The sequence below is a fragment of the Leucopleurus acutus genome (genome assembly GCF_964270905.1).
Source record: "Leucopleurus acutus genome assembly, chromosome: X".
Lineage (NCBI taxonomy): Eukaryota > Metazoa > Chordata > Mammalia > Artiodactyla > Delphinidae > Leucopleurus > Leucopleurus acutus.
This window is the reverse complement of record NC_139148.1, coordinates 40,421,277-40,443,203: the sequence shown is the minus strand read 5'-3', so window position 1 is coordinate 40,443,203 and position 21,927 is coordinate 40,421,277. Positions and strand designations below refer to the sequence as shown.

Here is a 21,927-nt window from a genome sequence, read left to right as displayed (position 1 = left end):
ATGAGTGATCCAGTTTCTCCACATCTTTGCAAACATTAGGTGTTTGTACTATTGTTTTTTATTATAGCTATTCTGGTATTCAAATGTTGAACCAGCCTTTCACACTTAGAATAAATCCCACTTGGTTATGGTGTATAATTACTTTTATATATTGCTGGATTAGATTTGCTAATATTTTATTGAGGACTTTTTGTGTTTAAGTTCATGAGAGATATTGTTCTACAGTTTTTCTTTTTCTTTTTCTTTTCTTTTTCTTGTTACTGTCTTTGGTTTTGGTATCTGGGTAATATTAGCATCATAAAATGAGTTGGAGAGTTTTCCCATCTGCTATTTTCTGGAAAAGATTGTGTAAAATTGGTGTTAATTCTTCTGTAAATGTTTGGTAGAATTCCCAGTGAAACCATTCAGGAGCTTTTTAATTACAAATTCATTTTTTTCAGTGCTTATAGGACTATTTAGGTTGCCTGTTTTATTGAGGTTGAGTATGGTAGTTTGTGGATTTGGAGGAACTGGTCCCCTTCTAAGTTTTCAAATTTATGAGCATACAGTTCATAGTATTCCTTTATTATCCTTTTAATGCCTTCAGGATCTGAAATGATATCTGATGTTTTATTTCTTATATTGATGATATGTGTCTTCTCTCTTTTTTCCTCTTTGTCAGTCTTGCTAAAGGTTTATCAGTTTTTATCAATTTCTTAAGAAGAACTTTCTGTTTCATTGATTTTCTGTCTTATGTACCTGTGTTTAATTTCATTGATTTCTGCTCATATCTTTATTTTTTCCCTTCCTCTGGGTTTATTTTGTTCTTCTATTTCTAATTTCTTGCTTTTACCCATTCTGATGTTCTTCTTTCCGTTTTGAAGTTCCAAGCCTTCTTCTCTTATCATCTTTGCTATTTAGAGAAACTTCTTTAGCCATTCTTTAAAGGTAGGTTTGCTAGTAACAAATTTTCTTAGTTTCCTTTGACCAAGAATGCCTTTACTTCCTCTTAATTCCTGAATGATATTTTCACTTGATATAGGATTCACAATTGACAGATCTTTTCTTTCACTACTTGAAAAATATTGTGCTATTTCCTGCTGGCCTCCATGGTTTCCTTTGAGAAATACCCTGTGATTCAAATTGGTATTCCACTATAAGTAATGCATTATTTCTCTCTGGCTGCTTTCATGATTTCTTTTTTTTTCCTTTTTGGTTTTCAAAACTTTTCAGAAGTTTTGTGTCTTGACATGAATTTTGCTAGGTTTATCCCTGTTTGAGTTTCACTCAGTTTCTTGAGTCTTCTTGAATTCACCACATTTGGGAAGTTTTCAGCCATTATTTCCTCAAAAATATTTTCAGTTCCATTCTCTCTCTCTCTTTTCTGCTATCCCATGATACAAATGTTAGATCTTTTGTTATTACTCCATTAGTCTCTGAGACTGTTCATTTTTTTCTCTTGTTGTTCAGATTGGGAAAATTCTATTGATGTGTCCTCAAATGCACAGATTTTTGCTTCTGTCATCTCCACTCTTTTTATTATTGTATTTTTCAGTTCTGTAATCTCTATTTGGTTTTCTCATATAACTTGTATTTCTTTGCTGATATTTTCTATATTTTTTCATTTGTTTGAAGAGAATTTGTAATTGCCTGTTGAAGCATTTTTATGATGGTTGCTTTAAAATTCTTGTCAGATCATTCCATCATCTGATTCATTTCCATGTTGGTGTCTATTGATGGTCTTTTCTCATTCATGTTGTGATTTTCCGGTTCTTGGTATGATGAGTGACTTTTTGATTGTATCCTGAAAACTTTGGATACTATATCAGTAGACTCTGGATCCTATTAATTCTTTTTTTTTTTTTTTAAACAGTCAGTCCCCTGGTTGAGTTGCAGCAGGAGGGCTGAGTGGTGTATATGTTCATCTTCCCTCTGGTGCCCGATGATACTACCCCAGCAAACGTAGGCAGTGACTCCACTGCCATATTTTAGATATGTGGGCTGGAAGTTCAGCTCCCCCCTTGGCTCCATGGACACCTTCCCAGTGAAAATAGGGCACTGACTCATGACATCTCATTGCCTCCTAGTGTGGATGTAAGCTCAGCTCCCTGCTGGTTCCCACTGACATTAGTGAGGGGTAAAGCCAAGGGTTGACTCACTGCTTTTTTGCTACAGGGTAGGGGCAGTAGCTTGGCTTTGTGCTGAGCCCCTCAAACATACAGGGAGAGGAAGGGGAAAGTGAATGCCAACAAACCTCACCTCTCACCACCTCCTTCTGCCTTGTTGATGCCTGGTAGGGATGGAGGTTCATCTCCTGACTGGGTCCCACTGATACTAGGGGAGGGAGAAAGCAAAGTTTGGGTTAGCTCACATCTCGCCATCTCATTCAGCCTCATCATTAAGGTTGGGTGGTACTGGAGGCCCACCTCTCCACTGGGACCTGCTGATGGGAGCAGACGGGAGAGAAAAGGAACGCCTGCTAGCCCTGTTTCACACCACCTTATTCAATCTTGTTGCTACTGGGTTGCTGTGGAGATTCAGCTTCCTACTGGACCATGCTGACACAAGAAGCAGGAGAATAGTGGATGGTGTAGCACTGACTAGACCTGATTAGCACCACCTTGTCCAGTGTCATTGATGCCAGATGGGGGTGGATACTTAGTTCCCCACTGCTGGGCCCTGCTAACACTTGGGATGGGGGGAGATCAGAGTACTGACTAGTTTCATTTCTCACTGCCTCGTTAAGTCCCCCTACTACCCAGTGGGGGTGGAGGCTCAGCTCACTGCTGGATCTGCTGATACTACCCTATGGGTGGGGAATCAGAGCACTGCCTGCTTCCTTGCACAGGGATAGAAGCTCAGCTCTCTGCTCAGCCCCATCAGTACCCCTGCAGGGAAATTAGAACACCACCTGCTTCTTCCAGTGGGGCTTGGAAGATCCCACATAAGGAGACGTGCTTTTTTTCTGTTGGTTGGTTGGAGTAGTGCTGGTGTTGCCAAAAGAGTTTTCTGTTGTTTTGCCATCCTTTTTCTGGTCCCTCAACTAGGGGTATCCAGCTTTTCTTGAAGCTTTTTCTTTTATCTGTACCTGTTGGCAATTCTTGGTTTGAGGTTTCTACCGGGCCCTGTCTGGGATATAAGGGAGGCAGTAAGGAAACCCAGGGATCTCCCCTGCGTTGTCATGTTTCAGGTCCCTGGGAAGTTTGACTTCTTTCCACCTTTCAGAGTCTTCCTAAGCTTGTTTGTTGTGTTATAGCCAGGGTTTCTTAGTTGTAAAGGGAAAGCCCTGGGAGGAATGAGGCACTCCATCTTGGCCCAAACCAGAAGTTCCTTGTATTTCTTTTTAATATGGGAGTAGAGAAAGCTTTTCGAACTGACTCAACATTTAGAATCAATCAATAAAAGATTAATACATTTTCTTACATTAAAAACACATAATCATAATCAAATGTAAACCTGGAGAAAATATTTGACATGTATATGACAGACAAAAGATTAATTTCCCTAATAAATAAAGAGATCTTAACAATGAAGACAAAAAAGTCTAAAATCTTGATAGAAAAAATTGTCAAATGGCAGAGTTCGCAGAGAAATGCAAATGAACATTTGAAAAGATGCTTACTTTCACTCATAATAATAGGAATGCCAATTAAAACTACACTGTTACCATTTTACCAAAATCACATTGGCTAAAATCCTCAAGTTTGACAGAACACACTGTTGACAGGCCTGTGAAGAAACAAGTACTCTCATACGTTGCTGGTGGGAGTGCAACATGGTACAATTCCCAAGGAAGGGAATTTGGTTTATCTAACAAAATTACACTTACCCCTTGACTTAGCAATCTCACTGCTAGGAATTTACCTGGTAGGTATGCTTCTATAATTATGAAATAATAAATGCACAAGGTTATTTATTGTGGCATTATGTTTAATAATGAAGACTGGAACTCTGAAATGTCCACCAATAAAGGACCTATTGAATAAACAAAGGTATAGCCTCATAATGAAGTATTATACAATTGTATAAAAAGAATGAGAAGTTGACTATGTACTGATATGGAGGTTATTTTGCTAAAAAGATGTGCAGAGCATTTATATAGTGTTTTTTTTTATTTTTTTTAATCTTTTTAACATCTTTATTGGGGTATAATTGCTTTACAATGGTGTGTTAGTTTCTGCTTTATAACAAAGTGAATCAGTCATACATAAACATATGTTCCCATATGTCTTCCCTGTTGCGTCTCCCTCCCACCCTTATATAGTGTTTTATCTTTTGTATATAAAAGAAAGGAAGTAAGAATATGTGTATATGTTTGCTCTCCCCTCCCCCCAAATACCAGAAACTAATAGAAACAGTTACCTGTAGAGAGCTTGGGAAGGGACTGAAGAGGAGAGAATAGGAATTGGAGAGAGATTTCCCTGAGTATGCCTTTTTATATAGCTTGACTTTTGAAATATATAAATGTTTAGCTTCCAAAAAATGCAATGAAATAAAAAAGAAGACAAAGCAAAGCCTAAAATTGGAAAGAAACGAATAAACCTGACTCTATATCAAAGGTAACAGAATTGCTCAGAGACAAGAATTATTTCAAATAATTTATGAACATAGTATTTCAACTGTACTGAAGTCAAAAAGAAGTGAAAAGAATCTTAAATGTTACTTTGTAGTTTTATTGTTAGTGGTAGCATTGGTATTGAAATTTTGAAACTCATGTAGGTGTATGTTTGTATTATAGATAAAGCAAATAAGTAATTATGTTAATTATATATAGAACTAAAATCTTCAGTATAATAGGAAATAAATATATGTATAAAATAACTTTTGAAAAAGCCTTATAATGTTAAATTTGAGTGGAAAATATCAGTATGATCTCATGATTAATATATATCATATATATCAAGCATGATATCATGATTAATATATATATATGTTATTATATATATAAAAATATAAAACGTATATGTATTTTTCAGGACCAGCGACATAATTTGTGTGGCCCAGTGCAAAACGAAAATGTGGGGCTATTTGTTCAAAAACCAGGAATAAAGTGCCATTAAAGGTAAAACATAAAGGCTTTTCCTTTCTTCTACAGTCTCTCACTCACTCAACTTGTCATGGTGTTTTTTTATTTGCCATTTAATGGTGTTCTAAGTAAAGAAAAATTAAAAATTTAAATTATTAGCATGAATTTTACCCTTAGTCTTTATATTGTACAATGTCAGTTTTAAAAGCAAATGTAAGAGCATTTGACTTGCATGTGGAATAGCTGAAACGTCACAATTTGTATTTTGTGACTTATCCTGGAGACTGTCTTGAGCTGGCCGGAAGAGACTAACACAAACCAGATTTAGGAAATGCAAAGGAGGAAGAAAAGGTATCCCTTTGCATGGGATACTCAGGAGGCAAGTACAGATGCTCCCAGGCCCCCAGGGGCCCTGCCCTGTGACAATGGGGCATGACTAATGTGATATGATGTACACCCCGGGCCAGGGGCAGGGAAGTCAAGCGAGCCATTTCCCCTTCCTATGGGCCTGCTGCTCCAACTCAACAGCTAATGGGAGACCTCCAAGCATATTGGAACTTTAGTGCTGGGATACACTAGTGATCTGGATTGGTGGTGGGGGAGAGGCTATCCTTGCTTGGTCACCTGCTAAATGTGATGTGGCACTGCTAACCTGGGGTGGGGACACCACCACCATGCCTTGTCCCAAGATGTTGTGGGGCAAATGCACCCAACCCTGACCTTCCCTACACTCATACCCAGGCTCCCATTCGGGACAGAGGGCAGCCAACAGTGGTTGCTAGGAAGGGTTGGAGATGGGGAGGCTGGGCAGGGCCCAGGGCACCAAGAGGCACAGGAGCAGCCCCTGGGAACCTGTCCTGGGGACCCAAGCATGAACTGAGGCTCCAAGCCCCTGGCGCATGCTCCATTATCACATTGGGCTCTACTGACCAAATACAAATATAAAGATAAAATTGCAAATAATTTCAAGACAGTGATTACAGAGTATTAAATTCCAAGCACACGGCCCTTCTGGGCACAAGTGCCTGTGTGACTTCCTGGTAGCTTGCCCATGAAGTTGGCCCATCTATTTCATAGCGCTGTTCACTTCTCTGGTCTAGAAGCAATGACATCCCAATAGCAATAAGCTTACATTGAAACCAGATCTTGGTTTCTAAATTCCCTAATAGAAGGAAACAATGCTTCTTGGAGAAATGGCTTATTTCTGGCTTGGTACAGACAATATATAAGGTGAGGCTGGGGCTTCTTATGCCAGAAATTAAGAAAGCACCAAAAGACCAATGGGAACAGTTGAGCATCAAGAGGAATAATGAATGCCTTTGCTTATGATGATTGAATAAATTAAAACCATGAGTATCATGAGTCCATCATGACACTCAAATGAGAGAAAAACCTCATTAGTGATTGGTGATGACTATTATACAAACACTTTATTCTGAAAATTGGCAACCAAAGGAAAGAGTTAAGCGTTTACCCCGACTTTTAAGGAAAAACTTGTTTGTCTCCTTTTGATTCTTCTTTATAGAAGAATGCCAGCTAACAGTTGCAAATGAATTTTTACAGTAGCATCATTTTGGCATCTTCCAAGAATATAATCCATTCAGGCAAGGATCATTAAGGAATGCTAAAACAATTGGGTGACATTGATGGAGGCCGTATACTTATGTGGTATCTAAGTATCACCCCTCAAGTTCCTTTTTAATTACAAAGAGAAAAACTTAGCTTGGTTGTCATGACCTTAACCCTGTGATCACAGTTAACACCACTTACAGTGAGGCAGACTGAGGCTATGTGGTGTAATATGATGTGATGCAATATGAAGACCACAGTGTCACCTAGGTAGCATTCTTGCCAAAAATGTTTAACCTGAATCTAATCAAGCCTCTAGACCTAACATCCAGTTTATAGCCTAGTTTACTAGGCTGCCATAACACAGTACCACAAACTGAGTGGCTTAAACAACAGAAATTTATTATCTCACAGTTCTGGAGACTGGACGTATGAGATTAAGGTGTGGGTAGGGTTGGTTCCTTCTGAGGGCTGTGAGGATCTGTTCCATGCCACTCTCCTAGCTTCTGATGGTTTGTTGGCAATCTTTCATCTTCCTTGATGTGTAGAAGCATCACCTTGATCTCTGCCTTCATGTTCACATGGTGTTGTCCCTGTGTGCACATCTATCTCCACATTTTTCCTTTTATAAGGACACCAGTCATTTTGGATTAGGGACCCACCCTACTCCAGTATGACCTCATCCTAACTAATTACGTCTACAATGACACGATTTCCAAATAAGGTCATATTCTAAAGCACTGGGGGTTAGGGCCTTATAGAGGAGGAAAAATAAATTTCCCTCTACCTTTCTAGGTTCTTGGCTGAGACCTCCCTGTAATAAAAAGACAGATGAACAGGAGAAAAACAAACAGAAGTTTAAGAACATGTATACTGCCTATTTACATGGGAGAGACCCAGGAAAGCTGAGTAATCCCCCCAAGTGGCTCAAGCCACCACCTTAAATACCATCTCCAGCTAAAGACAAAGACAGATGGGAGGACAGGGGAGGCAGTTATGGTAGGCTACCAGGAAAAGCACAAGGAAAATGAAGTAAAAAAGGGTATGGTTGTTATGAATATTTGAGTCCATGCCTTCTCCACTGATAAGAGTTTCCAGAGATTTAGTCATCATCTCTTCCTGGTACAGAGAGGGAGACACCCTTACAAATGGAGACCTCCCTTATAAATGTAAATGTCCCTTACAAAGAGTAACTTCTACTTGGTTTTCAGAGCTTTTCCTGTGTCTGCACTTTCTTAAAAAATAATCAACCAAAAATAATCCTTATGCCAAAGAGGCAGATTTTAAGGTGACAAATTCTGCACACCTTCAGCTTCAACATATGATTTCAGGGGACAGACACAATTCAACTCATAACAACAGGAGATCTAGGAGAGAGAAGAACAAGTTAAATATCACCACAAGGAAATAATCAGACAAGTCCAGAATGTGAGACTTCCTATAAAGTCTCTTCAGAAAGATAATGTCATTTATAAAAAGAAGTAGGGGGACTATTCCAAAAAAGACTAAAGAAACCAAATGTATGAATTGTGATTGGATCCTGGTTTAAAAAAGAAACTGCTATAAGACATTATGATGGAAATTGGGGTGATTTGACTATGGTCTGGGTATTCTAAGAGTTAAATGATATTATGGAATTACTGTTAATTTTCTTAGGGGTGCTCGTTCTGTGATAGCTATATATGAGAATGAACTTATATTAGGATATGCAGGCTAAAGTGTTTGGGGTGAAGTGTCATGTTGTCTCCAATTTACTTTTGTTTTTATAATGCAGTCTTTTAGGAATTTTATCATTTTATTTAATTTTTATTTTATATTGGAGTATAGTTGATTTACAATATTGTGTTAGCTTCAGGTGAACAGCAAAGTGATTCAGTTATACATATATCCATTCTTTTTCAGATTCTTTTCCCATATAGGTTATTACAGTAGAGTTCCCAGTGCTATACAGTAGGTCCCTGTTGATTATCTATTTTATATATAGTAGTGTGTGTATGTTAATGTCAAACTCCTAATTTATCCCTCTCCCACCCCCTTTCCACTTTGGTAACCATAAGTTTGTTTTCTATGTCTGTGAGTCTGTTTCTGTTTTGTAAATAAGTTGATTTGTATCATTTTCTTAGACTCCACATATAAGTGATATCATATGATATTTGTCTTTGTCTGACTTTCTTCACTTAAAATGATACTCTCTAGGTCCATCCATGTTGCTGCAAATGGCATTATTTCATTCTTTTTTATGGATGAGTAGTATTCCATTGTGTGTGTGTATATATATATATACCACATCTTCTTTATCCATCCTCTCTTGATGGACATTTAGGTTGCTTCCATGTCTTGGCTATTATAAATAGTGCTGCTATGAATATTGGGGTGTATGAATCTTTTCGAATTAGTGTTTTTGTCTTTTCTGGGTATATACCCAGGAGTGGGATTGCTGGGTCACATGGTAGTTCTATTTTTAATTTTTTAAGGACCCTCCATACTGTTCTCCATAGTGGCTGTATCAATTTACATTCCCACCAACAGTGCAAGAGGGTTCCCTTTTCTCCACACCCTCTCCAGCATTTATTGTTTGTAGACTTTTTGATGATGGCCATTCTGTCTGGTGTGAGGTGACACCTCATTGTAGTTTTTTTTTTTTTTTTTGTGGTACGCAGGCCTCTCACTGTTGTGGCCTCTCCCTTTGCGGAGCACAGGCTCCGGAGCGCAGGCCCAGCAGCCATGGCTCACGGGCCCAGCCGCTCCGCGGCATGTGGGATCTTCCTGGACCGGGGCATGAACCTGTGTCCCCTGCATCGGCAGGCGGACTCTCAACCACTGCGCCACCAGGGAAGCCCCCTCATTGTACTTTTTTTTTTTTTTTTTTTTTTTTCGTTATGTGGGCCTCTCACTGTCGTGGCCTCTCTCATTGCGGAGCACAGGCTCCGGACGCGCAGGCTCAGCGGCCATGGCTCATGGGCCCAGCCGCTCCGCGGCATGTGGGATCCTCCCGGACCGGGGCACGAACCCGCATCCCCTGCATCGGCAGGTGGACTCCCAACCACTGCGCCACCAGGGAAGCCCTCATTGTACTTTTGATTTGCATTTCTCTAATAATTAGTGATGTTGAGCATCTTTTCATGTGCTTGTTGGCCATCTGTATATCTTCTTTGGAGAAATGTCTGTTTAGGTCTTCTGCCCATTTTTGGATTGGGTGGTTTGGTTTTTTTTGATATTGAGCTGCATGAGCTGTTTGTATATTTTGGAGATTAATTGAGCTGCATGAGCTGTTTGTATATTTTGGAGATTAATCCTTTGTTGGTTGCTTCATTTGCAAATATTTTCTCCCATTCTGTGTGTTGTCTTTTTGTTTATTATTTATTTTTAAAAATTTTTATTGGAGTATAGTTGCTTTACAATGTTGTGTTAGTTTCTACTGTACAGCAAAGTGAATCAGCTATATGTATACATATATCCCCTCTTTTTTGGATTTCCTTCCCATTTAGATCACCACAGAGCACTGAGTAGAGTTCCCTGTGCTCTATAGTAGGTTCTCATTAGTTATCTATTTTATACATAGTATCAGTAGTGTATATATGTCAATCCCAATCTCCCAATTCATCCCACACACCCCTTTCCCCCTTGACACCCATATGTTTATTCTCTATGTCGGTGTCTCTATTTCTGCTTTGTAAATAAGATCGTCTATACCAATTTTTTCAGATTCCACATATATGCATTAATACATGATATTTGTTTTTCTCTTTCTGACTTACTTCACTCTGTATGACAGTCTCTAGGTCCATCCACGTCTCTACAAATGACCCAATTTCGTTCCTTTTTGTGGCTAATATTCCATTGTATATATGTACCACATCTTCTTTATCCATTCGTCTGTCGATGGACATTTAGGTTGCTTCCATGACCTGGCTCTTGTAAGTAGTGCTGCAATGAATATTGGGGTGCATGTGTCTTTTTGAATTATGGTTTTCTCAGTGTATATGCCCAGTAGTGGTATTGCTGGGTCGTATGGTAGTTTTATTTTTATTTTTTTAAGGAACCTCCATACTGTTCTCCACAGTGGCTGTATCAATTTACATTCCCACCAACAGTGCAGGAGGGTTCCCTTTTCTCCACACCCTCTCCAGCATTTATTGTTTGTAGATTTTCTAATGATGCCTATTCTAATCGGTGTGAGGTTATACCTTATTGTAGTTTTGACTTGCATTTCTTTAATAACTAGTGATGTTGAGCATCTTTTCATGTTCCTCTTGGCCATCTGTATGTCTTCTTTGGAGAAATGTCTATTTAGGTCTCCTGCCCATTTTTTGATTAGGTTGTTTGTTTTTTTGATATTGAGCTACATGAGCTGTTTGTGTATTTTGGAGATTAATCCTTTGTCAGTTTTTCGTTTGCAAATGTTTTCTCCCATTCTGAGGGTTGTCTTTTCATCTCATTTATGGTTTCCTTTGCTTGCAAAAGCTTTTGAGTTTAATTAGGTCCCATTTGTTGATTTTTGTTTTTATTTCCATTACTCTAGGAGGTGGATCCCAAAAGATCTTGCTGTGATTAATGTCAAAGAGTGTTCTGCCTATGTTTTTCTCTAAGAGTTTTATAGTATTCGGTCTTACATTTAGGTCTCCAATTTACTTTTAAATAGACCAACAAAAAAATGTATATACGTACATAAAGCAAATATGTATGTACAGTGTGTATATAGATAAAGCAAATATACCAAAAGGTCAGCATTTGTTGAATTTTAATGGTGGGTATATGGGGTGTTCACAGTACTATTTGTTCAACTTTCCTGTATGTTAGACATTTTTCATAATAAAATGTTGACAGCAAATAAAGAAAAAAGTTTTTTTTTTAAAAAAGAAGATTCTGCCCACCAACTCTCAAATGAAAATGGAAAAATTCAACACGCTTAAAGTACAGAAGGCGAAAATCCAGTTAGTGAAAAGGAGAAATTCGCCGTCAAGGTTGTTAAACAGTTGGGCTGCTTTCCAATTGATTCCTTCCCTCAAAGTCTTCATTACTGGGAGTTGGAAGCTAGAGTACAAGGCTCTCAATCAAGATGATTTGAGGGCCCCCCAAAGACCTGTTGACCTCTAAATATCTCCCCTGCTGGCTTCCCATGTGGCCTGAAATCCCTGTAACCTGGGTCAGTTCTTAGGAATAAAGTATTTTCTCACTATTCTGGGGCCTCCTTTTAAAATGCAAAGCTAGGAGGATGCTGGGGCCCATTAATTGGGAACAATTGTCTTCGGAGCCAGTGCCCGCCCAGAGGCCCTCCATTCTAATAGCTCCTTTCCCAACCTCTTACCACCGCTGTGACTGGACAATACGTGCTCTAGGAAACTGAAATTGGACAATGTGTGCTCTAAGCAACTTCTTAGGTGAGGATACCATTTCAAGAAAGCTTACTTTTCGTGAATAAAATGGGGTGCATAAGGTCATTGCTGTTTTTACTTTGTCAACTGGGTGGCCTCTGAAAGCTTCTTAAAACACTTCAAAGGAAGCCTTCTCAACTCTTCCAGCCCTCCACCCCTTCCCTTTGTAACTGAATTCTTACTGACCCCGAAGCTTTTCACTGAATGAAGAGTTTCCAAGGGGTCTAAAAAATACCTGAGACAATTAGAGAAATGAAAACCAGGGGGTCAAGATGAATTGACCCTTGGCGGAGGATTTACATAAATAGGTCCTAACCTCTGGCTGTGAATAAAAGATAAATGCCCCATTAGGGTCAGAACCACAGTTCAAGGGCGTTTGCAGGGCCAAGCCTGGCTTCTCTGCTATGTCAGGAATTTCAGGAATGCCACTGATCATTGTGTGTTGGCAGAGCGCAGGGGGTTGCAGGCCGGATAACAGAAACCCAGCCCTGCCCACTGGGTGAAGCTGCAGCTCTCCCACACAGCGATCTGCAAATCGAGAGCGTGAGAAACCTGCAAGTAGAGAGAGGAGCCAGAAGTAATGCCTTCGAAAATGGAACGGATGCCTTCTCCTGAAAGGTGACTAAATTCATGTTTTGGATGGCGGTATTAACCTGTAAGATTAGAGGGGAGAAAGGGCATGTCCCCTGAGAAGAGCCAGTTCGCTCCCCTTACCTGTAGATCAGATGACCCCGTGCTAGCCTCCTGCAGCCTGAAGGGCTCCACCATGTTTCCTTCTGCTACCCAATAAAGAAGTCTTACAAGGGTGTTACAAGACAATTTTTAGAAAAAAGGTAAAATCCTGATCCTCATACAGACATAAAAATGAACATGTGTTAAAGATTTTATTTTACTCGTAATAACTGAGGGAACTAGGCACGTGTTATAACTGATTTAAAAAAGAAGCAGCCCAGATTTATAGGGAGTAAAGAATGTTGAAATGAATTACAAATGGAGGCAAACGTTCCCCGGCCCCAGCCCCCCACAATGAAGGAGGTAAGTTGAACCAGGCAGGACAGAATTCACATGTCTATCCCTTCTCTACAACTTACAGAGTTATAGAATAGCTCCTGTAGGAAACAAGTGCTTTAGGCAATAAAGAGTTTTCCCCTGAAGTATGAATTTTCTCTACAAGGGCAAGAAATTTTGCTTTCTACATATTGCCTTAAGAGAAGTGTCCCCTCTATCTGCTTACCTCTAACCCCTGCCCTGTCTCTGCACTCCCCCCTCCACCCCCTAGAAAACCGTATGTGTACTTTTTAACCAAAGACTGAAGTGGGCTTGAGAACCTTTGGCCAAAGTTGATTTCCCTCTTCCACAATTTTCTACCTTATTTTATTTCTTTGTCACATAAAAATGCATAGAATCCTGGTTGGGTTGTTCCTTGGCAAGATGAGAAGGATGACGAAGATGCTGCTTTGCCCATGTCATCTTGCTCTCTGTCACACCTCTTGCACTAAAGAGAAATCACAAGGAGAATGGGAACTTGGGATGGAGAACCCAATTGCTCTGCAGCTCTTTTGGCCAGCAGATGCCTTAATCCTGATGGCCATTTTGGGCTTATTTTGCTGAGAGTCTCCAAAGTGACCCATTGCATCATGGAGACAAAGAGCAGGGATATCTTGGATTCTACGGCTTAGAAAGTGTGTCTTTTTTTCCCCTGTTGCATCAAAGAGATCTGTCAAGCTTTCTAAAAGTACTAACTCTGACCTGATATCTAAAGTAACAGATGGAAATATGGGCTCTTTAGATGGAGCTCTTTCCCCAAACCTGTATCTAAGTGAAGAGGTAGAGATTCAAAACAAAACCATGTTGGAGAATTACTTCTCATTCCTGGATTTAATGTCTTATTTTTATATTGTTGCATAAGAAATTGACTCTAAAAAGCATCTGTTTTCGAATTCGGGAAATATTGTTCTAGGCTCATTTATTTAAAGACAAACAACCAAAAACACCAAACCCACTAGCCCAGGCTTTGATTGGCCACCTCCTCCCCCATTTTCCTCTGGAGCAGTGATTTTCGGGCCACTGCATGAATTTCAATCTATTATCTAACGAAGACCGCCGAGGCTGGTGATACTGAGAAAGCATGAGAGAAAAAAAGATATCACAGTGACAACACACTTCTGCAGAGTTACATCCGAAAGCAAATAAGTGACCTACTTACTGTTCTGTAAAGCACAGGGCAGATTCTCACGTGGAAAAATGCCCTCAGAAGTACATGGTATGGGTAAAAGAATTTATGCAGGGCTGTCTTCACATAGGCATGCAGGTATGTGAGTGTGGGTTAGCAGACATTCCTTTCTGACTCATTACCCATTTTGCCCCTGCATTCCCCATTCCTTAGTGCTTGAGGCACTTTTTTTTTCCAGATTTCCCTAGGCTGGGACAGAGATTGATGGTATCTTGGAGCTCTCTAAAGAGAAACTGTGCCCCTTTGCACTTTCCTTTTGTGGCTAATCATTAAGACTTGCTGCCAAGCTCTGTCATATGAGCATGGCACAGCTGCCTCTGAGCTGAGAGCTCTTACCTGTCACAGGCTCTGGTACATGTAGACTCTCCTGGCAGTCTGTCAGCCGATACGTATTTTTTAAAAATATTTAATTTATTTATTTGGCTGCGTCAGTTCTTAGTTGTGGCACGCGGTATTTTCGTTGCCGCATGTGGGATCTTCATTGTGGCATGTGGGATCTTTAGTTGTGGCATGCGAACTCTTAGTTGCAGCATGTGGGATCTAGTTCCCTGACCAGGGATTGAACCTAGGCTCTCTGCATTGAGAGCGTGAAGTCTTAGCCACTGGACCACGATGAAAGTCCCAGTCAACACATATTTATCAACTAGACAGACAGTGAGACAGACAGTAATTTAGGGGAGAAAAACTTTTACTCTCTCCTCTTCTGTTCTATAGCTGGGACCTGCGAATTAAAGTGACAAACAATAGATTCACAGGAGAAATTGATGTTAATATGTTTTTCATTCATGGGGGCTTCACAGAAAAGAAGTGAAATCCCCCAAAATTTATCAAGCTTGAGTGCTTATATACCATTTTAACAAAGGGTGATAAACTGTGACTAGGTAAAGGAAAGGGAGTTTGGGCTTTCAGGGGCAATAAAATGTAGGAAGGTGACTAGGAAATATGTCGGGGAAATTAATGGTGGACAAAGGCTATTTAACAGGTTTGCTTATGCAGACTCATCTTGGTACCTTCTCTGTCTCAGTGATGTGTTTTTATCCTCTTCCTGATATGGGAAAGGGGGACATGTTCACAAGGGAAACTTGTGAGAGAACTCTTCTTATGATTGCTTTTTCTCAATTGTCTTCAGTTCAAAATAATCCTTATGCCAAAGTGGCATAATTTGGGGTGTCATATTCTGATCCCCTTCAGTGAGAGGCATCAGAATGTTTTACAGGGCTTTAAAATATAATACTTGTATCACTGGAATAAGGAAGTGAACTTCCTAGCATAGCCTAGAGATCCGGAGGCCGTGGTAGATGAGGCCAACTTCCCCGATTTGAGTAGAGGACTCAGAAGCCTGGGGAAGCCAAAAGCAGGGATGGGAGTCAAGGAGGAGGAGTTCCAGGAAGGGCCTGAGAAAGAGGGTCTTTGATCAAGCCTTACCTGTAGGCCACAGCTGCCCCTATTCCCCCAAAGCTACATCCTGAGGTGGGATGAAGAAAAAGCCAAAGTTTAGCATCTTATATTCTGAAAAGAGACTGAGGGAGAGAAGAAGATGGAGAAAGGAGTAATGAGATGTGAACCCACTTTTGTGCCTCAAATTCCTGGGAGTTTCTCATTGGTTCCTGTGTTCTGTTGCTGTCTACCGTCTGCAAAGGAAAGATGAAATCGATTGCCTTGCAGGCATAGATATAATCACCAATGAAGGGGATGCTACCCTAGAACATGCTACCCTAAAATATGCCATTTTGGCATAAAGATGATTTGAGTTGAAGGCAATTGAGAAGCAGCAGACAAAGGAAGAACTCCCCCTTTCTGCCTAAAAGCAGGGCATAAATTTCCCATGGTAAAAGTGACATAAACTTCCATTTGTAAAGGTGTCCCCCTCTTCTATACAAGGAAGAGGACAAGACTCTTATCAGAGAGCAACTTGAGTCTGTATAACAGATTCTACTGAACAACCCTATCTACCATACATTTCCTAGTCACCTTCCCACAGTTTACTGCCCCTAAGAACCCAAACCCCTTTTCCTTGTCTAATCATTTCTCCACAATTTATTGCCCTTTGTTAAAAGATCTAACTGCCTTTGGGCTTCACTTTGTTTCTGTGAAGCCCCTGTACACATAAAAATATTAGCATCGATAAAGAAACATATGCCTTTTCTCCCGTTAATCTGTCTTTTGTCAGTTTAATTCACAGGCCCCAAGAACAGAGTCTAAGAGGGTAGAGAAAAGTTTTCCTCAGCTATACCACCATTAGTATTCCTTTGTTTGATTGCTCAGGAAACGAGTTATTGGGTTTCTTTCCCCCTGTTTCTATTAAACATATGGTTTACCATTGTGCTGGCTGAGTAGCAATTAGAGATCTCCATAGAGGCTCCTCTAACATGTTGCTTATTCTGGAAGACAGCTATTAAGACCCTCATGACCATGTGTTTAAAGTGTGCTGCCCTGAGGGCTGCTGCTTTGTACCTTGGCAGTGTTGCCTTACTGAGTCCCAGCAGTCCAGGAAAATTCCTTGGATTCAGACTTTCCCATTATTCTGGAAAATTCATTTTTTCCTTTCTCCCACATGGGCCTGCTTAGACAGAGTGACTATAGACCACTGACTATAAGGTCATGGTCAATTAAAGAAAATGACTTCTCCATTTCATGCCTTCAGGGTTAATAACAGAGGCCCAGGGACTCCTGAGGTGTCCGAGGGAGGCAGTAGGCTAGTCTCCCAGTGAAACCAAATAGAGAAAAGCAAAGAGAGGAATCATCATGGGGGCTGTTGTTTGAATTTTATGTTTGCAATTTAATTCTATAAATCAAATAAGGGAAATTCACACTGGTTCTGTATAGCACGTGATAAACCACAGCATTGCTACCAACAACTTTTTTCTCTCTTTATGATCAGTGGCCTCATCAAAAGTGCATATTTTGAGTTTTACAATACCTGACACATAAGTTGTAAAGAAGAGGAGTTTTTCACAGGTTAAAGAGATATAAGGAAAGCAGCAAGATCTTATATCTGGAACATTTCTGAGGGGTATATGTTTATGAGAGTATCCAGTTATTCTATGACTAACTTCATTTTCTATGGTTTTTCTTAAGAAAACATTTGTGGAAGTATTCAGTTATGATCACAAACTACTTCTTGTGAATTATCATCTGTGATGACTACATTGATTTCCCCTGAAGATTTATACAGCCAGGATGTTTGAAAGCTTGGACATCATCTCCTCTGACATAAACAATTTTCTGTGAAACCTTTCCATGTTAACTTGTAGTACCTGATTCTCAAGCCTGATATACAATTAATGTATTCTCTTCTCCCACAAAATGTGTTTGTCGCTGTTTTGCTGTTATCCTCAAAGTATACACTTTCTTCTCCTAACCGTGGGCCCCAAATCCCACACAATGAGGGCAAACCACAGAGTAGCAGAGAGAAAAGAACATTGCTTTTCTTACATGAAGACTTTTCATCCAATTCCACCTCTCTGTTCTGTGGATACTATTTGGTGTTGGGGAAATAGTAGCATTCACAATTTGGTCTTCTAGATTTAATTTATACTACTTCAATTGGTGCCTTAAAAAAAAGCACCTCAAAAAAGCAAAATGGGGTGCCCTAAATGCTGGGTTTTCTCCGCCTTTGGTCCAAGGGGTACCCAAGGCTCAGTGTATATTCATCATCACCAAAATATTGCCTTGTAGATATTTTTGAGAGCCAGAGATGAGTTTATAATGTTTTACAGGCCTGGTTTGGAGCTCTACGTCCTTTTCCTTTTTGGTAGTCAACTTGTTATATCTGTGATGAAAACAGTCACTGTGTGTGCCTAAGTACATTCAGAACCAGAAACCAACAAAAAAATCAAGATTCCAATAACTCAGGAGAACCTACCAGATTCTGACCATCTGACAGTCTCATCTCGACACCTACCAGTCTTCACTGATCAGAAAGGTGATCAGAGCCCTGAGCTCTTGATTTTATCACAAAGCGTTTTTTCTTTGTGGGTACCTTGGATCTGGAGATAGAGCATCGGGCGATCAGATAAAGCCATGTGGAGGGCTGAAAGTTTGCTGGAATGATGCTTGGGGCACAGTTTATGCTGTTGGAGCATTTCCTGTGTGCACTTTGAAACCTCTGAACTCAGTTCTTCAAAGTGAGAGCTACCTTATTCTGTCTTTCCGCTGAACAATGCATCTGCCACTTATCATTGTGGGTTTTTTTTTTGGCCACCTCCACCCTAATTGACTTAGCTAACATTGATTTATCAAAGCAAAAGCATGGCCCTGACTGAGTCATAAGTTACACTTTTACCTGACATTATCTGGACCTTTGGAAATGAAACATGCAAATAATGGACGTTTTGTGCATGGGTCTACACACACGCACATATATGTGTCTTTCTGTTTGCTTCATTCATCATGTTCTCTATACTCCCACTGTTTTTCTCCATACTCCCACTGTTCTTCTCCCCCCTCGCACCCCTTCTCACCCATAGTAGTTTAGGAGAGAGTTATGTTTTCTCATGAGCCAAAAGGTCATTTTTCAAGTTGAGCCCTGTTAACCTCAGTGACAAATGCTTGTTTTTCAGAAGTTTCCTCTTTGCAAAACTCTGTTTTTAGGACAGAAGATTTATTTCGCTTTAGAGAGCCAGTGTGGTAAGAGGAAACTGAAGCTGGTCTCTGGGTGTGTGTTTGTGCTAATTTGCTGTACAGTCAAATGTGGATATAGGTCAATAAAAGCTGTTCTTTGATCTATTGCTGCAAAAGATTCATTGTAAATACATTACTGGATACAAGGGTTATGGCTGTGTAACTGCCCCTTGCAAACAGTGCCGTGCCCTGTGCCATCCTTTAGCACGTACAAGAAGTGAGACATCTGGCTTCAACCTGCCTGGGGTTTTTTTTTTTTATTGAGGTAAAAAACATAACAAAATTTACCATCTTAACCATCTTTTTTTTTAATATTTAACAAATTTAATTTTTTAAACATTATTTTGGTTCCAAAAATACCTGGCATGGTGGTTAAATATAACAGCTGTTGCATCTTAACCATTTTTAAGTGTACCTTACAGTGGTGTTAAGTACAGCCTCCCTGGGTTTTACTTTGCTGATTTATTTATTTTTAATAGGTAGCCACGATATCATTTCATTTCTGGGTATCCCCATAAAAGGATAGCATTCGGGCAGAGAAATAACCTTAAAATAACAATAACAGCAACAAACGCTTAGCAACAAGAAGTGAATAAAACGAAACAAGGCCAATATTCCTACAGCTAACTCTTTTGAGTTAATACCTGTTATTATTATGTGTCTAGCACTGGCCAAGGCATTGTAAAGAATGCAATGAGATATGATCAGTGACCTCAAGAGGTTTACCCTCCTCTTACGGGATGCAGGTATCAGAGTAAATCACATTCACTAAAATAGGAATCAAGGCTTCAGCCATATCTCCCTTACTCAGTGATTGTATATGGAGACACATTTCCTTTTACCCATAAATGCATAGTCTGTGTAATTAAGTAGCGAAGCAGAGCAGCCAGTTGAAAAGGTCATTGTTTGAAGTCATAGGCCCTATCTAGGTGTGACAAGCAACCCATGGTGGCAGGGGATTTGGAACGAACCTCTGCTGAGGGCTGGTTGGGCCAGCGTGGCCCATAGGAATCTCAGTGGGAGAACAGGGAAAAGGCTTTGTGAGATTGATGCGATCTTGACACTGAATTTCAGGTTTCCATGGTCAGCCTCTAAGCCTTTCTCCTCTTACCTGCCTTGTGAGACTGGAGGGCAAACTGGGTTTGAAAACCAAAAGATACAACCGCTTCCCCCCAGATTGCTTGATTGTCAAGACAAATAAACATTCCCCTCCTTCCCTTCCTTCCTTCCTTCCTTCCTTCCTCCCTCCCTCCTTCCCATATTTGGAGATATGTCTGGGTGTGGGATGAGCCGTTGGGAAGAGGTGGATCATGAAATCCCTAACACAAAGCTGGTGTGTGTTCCATGGATAAAGACCCCACCTCTCAGATCTCATTTAGACGACATCCCTGCAATGTTTACACTGCTTGCTGTCATAGTCAGCCTTCAAATACAGGCCATTCACTTAAGCCAAGTTGATCCTCTAACAAGTGATAATTCATACGAAAGCATTTGTAATGTCTAATGTGCTAAGAAAATATGAATGGTATGGTTTCAGTTTTTATATTATTAAAATCAACCTTTAAATGTCATTTCTCTGCCGTTTCCTGTAAAAGCAGCATCACCCACCCTGGGTCCTGGGGGGAAAGATGGAGGAAAGGAATTGACTTTCTCTGGTTCACACTGGAAATCAAACTGGGCCCACCTCTCCTGCAGTCTGAGTCAGCGACTCTCATTTGCTTTTATTTTTTCTTGTTTGCTTTGACCTATTCTGCAGTCAGCACATACAGGTGTACAACGCCCCCACAAGCAAATGCACTCGATAAAGCGTATTGTGCTACATCATTGCTATAGTGATAACCTTGAATCTGCTCTAATCTGTGAAAGAGCACATCATTCAGAACATCTCATACTTTATTATTAACAGATTACTTATGACTCACCTCATAAATGACCCCAACAACACCCGTGATTGTGACTCAATGTTCCCAGCGTCAGTCTGATGCTCTGGCAACAGAATTGTTCTGTTTCCCCTTGCATTGACTCCAGTTCTGGGAGGCTTCCAGATCCTTTCAGTTCAATGATTTCTATTCAATTCCGCAGACATTGAGCACCTACTGTGCTCAAGTACTCAGCCTGTTCAGGGGACACAGACATAAAGCAGCCCTGGTTTCCACCTTCCTGATGCGCACAGTCTAATGACGAGTTTTTTCCGTGATGCTGTCCCCAACTCTCTCTCTTCTTCTTCCATTGGTGCTTTCTGGCCCCAGCTTTCTCCCATCTCTCCACAACTGAGGTCCCAGGAAGGCTTGTAAGGGACCTTTCAGGGGTGTCTGAGACTCCTCTTTGCTTTCATAGACCTCTGGATTTATGTTAACCATTCCATTCCAAAGTACACTGTATTGCATCTTAGCCAATGTGCCAGGTGCTATGTACTTAGCCCTGTCTAATCCTCACAACCCTATGAAGTAGGTTCAGATGAGGAAACTAAAGCTAAAAAAGCCAAGTAGCCTGTCCAAAGTCACATAAGCAGTAGCAGAAGAGCCCCGGCCTGAACTAGGCAGTCTGATTCGAAAATCTTTGTACTATTCTAAGAGTGAAGCAAAACTTGGTACCCACGACTTATAACCATCAACAAGTGTGTGGCATTTAAGCAAATATTCTGACCATGATTATTTGAAGACCCTATACTTAAAATTTTTTTTATTGAAATATAATTGATTTACAATGTTGTGTTAGTTTCAGGTGTACAGCAAAGTGATTCAGTTGTACATATGTATATATCTATTCTTTTACAGATTCTTTTCCCTTATAGGTTGTTACTAGATACCAAGTATAGTTCCCTGTGCTACACAGTAGGTCCTTGTTGGTTATCTACTTTATAGACAGTAGTGTGTGTATGTTAATCCCAAACTCCTAATTTATCCTTCCCCCTCCTTTCCTCTTTGGTAACCATAAGTTTGTTTTCTATGTCTGTGAGTCTATTTCTGTTTTGTAAATAAGTTCATTTGTATCATGTTTTTAGATTCCACCTATAAGCGATATCATATGATATTTGTCTTTCTCTGTCTGACTTGAAGACCCTATACTTTTTTCCATTTCCAGATATCCCTGATTCACGATATTGGGTCTTAAGAATATTT

The 21,927-nt window shown here is 40.1% G+C and overlaps 1 long non-coding RNA gene across 1 annotated transcript in view; it reads left to right on the top strand.

The window, feature by feature from the left end:
- LOC309977878 overlaps nt 1-5,041 on the top strand; it is a 79,069-nt gene extending 74,028 nt beyond the window's left edge. Inside the window, exon 3 of the long non-coding RNA XR_014327102.1 lies at nt 4,956-5,041. This is a non-coding gene — a long non-coding RNA (uncharacterized lncRNA). The remainder of the gene's footprint in view (nt 1-4,955) is intronic.
- Nucleotides 5,042-21,927: the final 16,886 nt, after the last annotated feature.